The sequence below is a fragment of the Camellia sinensis genome, chromosome 8 (genome assembly GCF_055761805.1).
Source record: "Camellia sinensis isolate YWXY chromosome 8, ASM5576180v1, whole genome shotgun sequence".
In the NCBI taxonomy this organism is placed as follows: domain Eukaryota; kingdom Viridiplantae; phylum Streptophyta; class Magnoliopsida; order Ericales; family Theaceae; genus Camellia; species Camellia sinensis.
This window is the reverse complement of record NC_138968.1, coordinates 135,758,650-135,763,793: the sequence shown is the minus strand read 5'-3', so window position 1 is coordinate 135,763,793 and position 5,144 is coordinate 135,758,650. Positions and strand designations below refer to the sequence as shown.

General features: G+C 35.9%; 1 long non-coding RNA gene across 1 annotated transcript; it reads right to left on the bottom strand.

Moving 5' to 3' along the window:
• Window positions 1–393: 393 nt before the first annotated feature.
• LOC114272595 (uncharacterized) lies at window positions 394–2,472 on the bottom strand. The gene is made up of 2 exons (XR_003632784.2): window positions 2,310–2,472; window positions 394–732 (listed from the first exon to the last, which is right to left on the bottom strand). It is a non-coding gene; the product is annotated as an uncharacterized LOC114272595 (long non-coding RNA).
• Window positions 2,473–5,144: the final 2,672 nt, after the last annotated feature.

Sequence of the window (5,144 nt, the reverse complement as noted above, 5' to 3'; positions counted from 1 at the left end):
AAATATCTTTGCTTGTGCTATAATTAAAACATCTCATTCAAAAATTCTGGCCTTCAAATATAGCATTTAACCCTACTTCAATTTTATCAATAGAATATCACGAGCAAAATACATAGAAACCTCCACAAATCCCTCAAATCCAAGATCGAAAACAACATTTAGGACAAAAGGAAAAGGAAGAAAAGTGCACTTACGCTGTGTTTGGTAGGAGGATTTGAGGAGGGATTTGGAAAAGGAAAGGGAAAAGTTAGCTGAAATAGGAATAAAATATGCCTACATTTCACCTAGTTTCACACACCTTTTCCATTTCCCTTTCCTAATCCCTCTCCAAATCCCCCAACCAAACACAGCATTAAAGTATTCCTATATCTAAGTTCTCAACATCTGAACAACTAGCAGGGACAAAAATTTAATGAATATCATAGAATGCATTTCGCATCTCGATGTAAAATAAAATGTACAATCAACGGCATATAAAGTAAACTATCCCATAATGAATGGGCTCGACCAGCTAATAACTGTGGACAGAAGGTTGAATAAAAGTTGTCTCGGCACTCTAAATCTACAACTTCCTTTTCTCCACCACCAATCTGATAGAAGAACCGCAGAAACAGAACAGAAAAAGGTTGAAGAATGAAGATATCAATATGCCGGTGCAATCTTACAAGCTTCTCCACTGAGCCAACATGAGAATTATCAACCCCCTCCGGATAACATTTTGTCTGTACGGTCCTATATAGTGAAAACAACATATCACTAAATGTCACACAACCAATTAAGTAAATATTAGAGAGTGACTGAGGTTCGGTTAAAGCCTCTGAAAAGGAATCTCCTTAGATGCCTAAAGCTGAAAAACTCCAGCAATGCTAGTCAAAATAGTTATCGAAAATCTCACTTTCTATTTTAGCTATCCATTTTTTCAACGTACACTCTGACAAGAATTTCTACTTTAAATATCTTCCTTTAAACTATTCTTTGTTCCATTTTTTTTCTTTTTTCTTTTGTTTCAGATACAAATATATTTCTTAAATCGTCATATTTTTTCTTTCTTATTCACCGTTCTCTACAAAAATAGAAAGAGGAATAACAAAATCCAAACTCTTGAATGTTGACGCTCAATAGAACCCCTGACACTCCCAATTCCAGAAAAAGACAATTTCTTACACTAGTGATGATTGCCCCATTTTGTCAGTCGTTAAATCATAATGTGCCATACTGTTTCGACTGAAGGTAGCTTCTCCTAGTGTCGGTGGGTAGGCTTCAAATGAATTACAGTTTTGAGTTGTTAATCTTCTATTGTAAGGGAGTTTGGCCAAGAGTGTTTGGATATTAGTCCCTTTAAAAAGGCTATAATATGCTAAAATGTGAATTGGATCTTAGTCTTTGATGTTGGGATCGGGATCCCACCCAAGACCTTATAGAAAATATACGAAGTAGTAAAACACACTCATGCTCAAGGAGACATCATATTTAACGTGGTTCGGCCTTAATGCCTACGTTCACGGGAAAGAAACCAGTTATCACTATAACAATAAAGAGATTACAGAAAGATTACAATAGAGGAGGAGCTCACACTCTCCTCACTCACCCACTCACCCGTCTCCCTTGCTCACACCAAGAGAGACAGTCTTTTCTGCCTTACATCTCTCACTCTCTTTTATTTGCTCTCTTGCTCTCTCTCTAATTCCTGTGATCTCTCTTCCTCTCTATATACATCATTAAGCAAGAAGAGAAGACCATGGTTAGTGGGGCGGTTGCCACCCCCACCCATTAATGGGAAGGTGCCACCCCCACTCTCTCCAAAAGTGCTCTCCAAGTGGTGCAATGATCACCCCTCACTTGGGTGATATCCAACATTTGACCTACTGTGAAAGATGACCCCAATTGTTCGAGTCTCAGTCTTGGCTGTGTGAGGCTCACCAATCCGGTGCCATAGTGGGCATATTTAACCATCCTTGGAGCAGAATATGTTCCACCTACCAATCTCTAATTATTTTAGACACAGTGCAAACAAGTAGAAAAAGAAACAATATAAAAGTACATGAGAAGACCAAATTAAGACAACACAGATGCATTCTCTACTTTGTATGTCGAAATCAGGCAGGTACATGAGAAGTAGAAAGTGGAAATGAAACTGAGTCTGTGCATTCTTCATAATTTGAAGCTTCTATCAAATGAAAAGAATGAAGACTCACAAAATAGTCTTATGATCTTAAACATGTTACAGTAATCAATAGATTAGAAAAGAGTAAGGCTCAACTAATGCACAATCACATTCTTTTAAAGAGGATATGGCTTGAGAGGCTTACCGAAGTTTATTTATCAGATTCAACTGTATGATTACCAAGCTCCCATGGGCCTTCATCTTGATCATCCATCTCGTCAAGAATAACATATTTTGCAGCTGGATTGGTTGTCAATGACCTGGCCATATTCTCTTCACCTAATTCACCCTCTTGTAGCTTTTGGTATCTAAGAATTGCAAAAGCAAAAAAAATAAAAAATAAAAAATAAAATTAAAATGGATTCACATGGAATTATATGACTTTGGCATAATGCACACTAGAAGTATATGAATCAAAGCTAAAAGAGCCAATTTGACTTTCTAAAGTAGAATATCATAAAGTTGTATATTAACTTATTAGGAAGACCAAGCCAACAGTGTTAAGTGAGGAGCTAATCAACTAGAATTGCCAAGAAGAATATCAATTTTCAATGTTCAAAAATACTGACAATACTAATAGCACTTTAGGTGAAAATTATTCACCATCAACATAACAACTAACTACAAAAGAAATTTTACCTTTATATATTCTGGTCGGATAATTTGAATTAAATTTCAGCTAAACAAAATAGTTTAGTGTTCAAATTAAAATTGAACGATAGAGAATGCAGTGTTCAAATTAAATTTTGTTTCTTTTGTATTTAGGGCAAAACATAGCGCAAAATCGCGCTTCTCTTGCATCAAACTCGCGATTCTTCTACGAATTTGAGTTAGAAGCACAAAATTGCGCTTTTGAGGAAGAATCGTGAGCAAGTTGAATGATTCCTGCTACTAAGAGTTTGAGAAATGTCAAATCTCTCATTTTTCTTCTTTTGTTGAACCTATGTTACCTAAAACGTGAATCGTTCTGGTATATAGAACAGGAATGGGAACGTGGTACGCCACATGCTTTAAAATGTGGTATGATAGGAGTAGACTTACATAGATTACATTTAAAAATTTAAGATACTTCTAGAATAATTTTCTTTTAACTATTAGGTATACAATAATTATTTATTTATTTTCATGTAGTAAATCATTCCTATGGAAATTATGACTCATTTTTTTATGTTTTTGTCTTCTCAAAACTTAACTCACCATAGTTTTTTTTTTTTTTGATAAATAAATTAACTTTATTGATGAAGCATCAAGATGATGCAAATAATACAAAACTGCAAAGGAAACTACCAATTACTAACCAATGATGTCATCTAAAAAATCTAACAAATCAAACAAATCAGAATCAACGTTCTCCTCCATCCAACTATACAAGACTGTAAGAAGACAACTCTCAAGCCACGAAACACTGTGGTGGACCTCTTGAAAAGTTTGCCTATTGCGCTCTAACCAAACCAACCACATCAAACAGAAAGGCACCAATAACCACACACACCGTCGACGTCGACTAACCCAAGCTCCACGGCAACTCTACAACATATCCACCACTCTTTGCGGTTGAACCTAAGCCATCCCAAAAAGAGAGCACATGAGTGTAACAACCCTGATCTATGATTAGCGTTAATCCATGCTTAGTTATGCCTAATAAGTAATTAAAGTGAAATGTTGCATCATGTGTTGCCTTATATGTGTTTATATCTGTTTAACGTAGAAAGATCTATTCATGATTCCTGTTTCGGTTTGCGAATTGAAGGTCTTATCGGCATCTAATTCAGAAATTGACTTGATTTATGTGTTATTTGGAATTTTTAGAACATTATGGTAGGTTTAATTAAAATTCGATTCGGAACGACTAAATTAGATTAATTTAATGCCCATTTAATTAGCCTCATTTAATTATCATTAAAGTGAGCCTATATAAGGCTTCTTATATGCTTTCACTCTTTTTCTTTTTTTTTTATTTCAACACATTTGAGCTCACACACACAAGCAAAACGTGGGAGAGAGAGAGAGAGATAGAAGAAAATTGAGATCAAAAGTTGGGATATGAGAGAATTGCTAAGAATTATTGGAGATTTGCAAAGAATTTGGGAATTGAAGCTTTCTCACTTGTGCAATTTAGACTCTAGGTAAGAGTTTTAGTCTTTGACCTTGTAATGTAGTTGATTAATGTATGAAAACAAGTGAATTAGGTGAATTCATGGAGGAATTGAGCTAGAATTGAAGAAAGTTAAGTCATTCCATACATGCTTGCATATTTATAGCATTTTGAAGTTGTTTTAAAAGATTTTCCCCATGCATGTTGTAATTCTAGCATCAGTTAAAGAATTCATAACATTTCTCATCAATGGATCACATTTGATCATGTTTTAGAAGCCATGAACTCAACTGAACACATGTATGTCATGTTCATACCATGTTCTTACATTTCAAATTGAATTTTAGCATGTTTGACATACTTTTGGGCCTTGATTTCATGAAATGATCTTCAAATCATAATGTTTTACAAGTTCTTGGATATTTTCCAGAATTTTGGCCCAAAAAGAAGAGTTTTAAAGTGTGGAATTCAAATTTGGAGCTTGGGAGTGCAATCTAGAAATTCCAGATTCTGCACTTCCGCTCGAGCGGCAACCTTTGTTTTTGCATTTCCACTCCAACGACCAAAAGTTCGCTCGAGCGTGAAATACATGCTCCCAGAAGTTTCGTGTTTTTGCAGACCGCTCAAGCGGCAAGAGTTGCGCTCGAGCAAGGACATAAGCCTCACGCTCGAGTGACTATCTAGCGTCTGTCGGGCGTGAAAATCACATAACCAGTACTTTTTTCAAAATTTGCAGAGCGCTCGAGCTCCCCTTACACATTGCTTGTCCGCTTGAGCAGGGGAAGCTACGCTTGAGTGGGGACCTTGTTTTCAGAAAATTTGACCAAGTGTTTTCAAATGCATTTTTGCATCCCCATTCCATCCTAGGCATTCTTAGGCCATGAT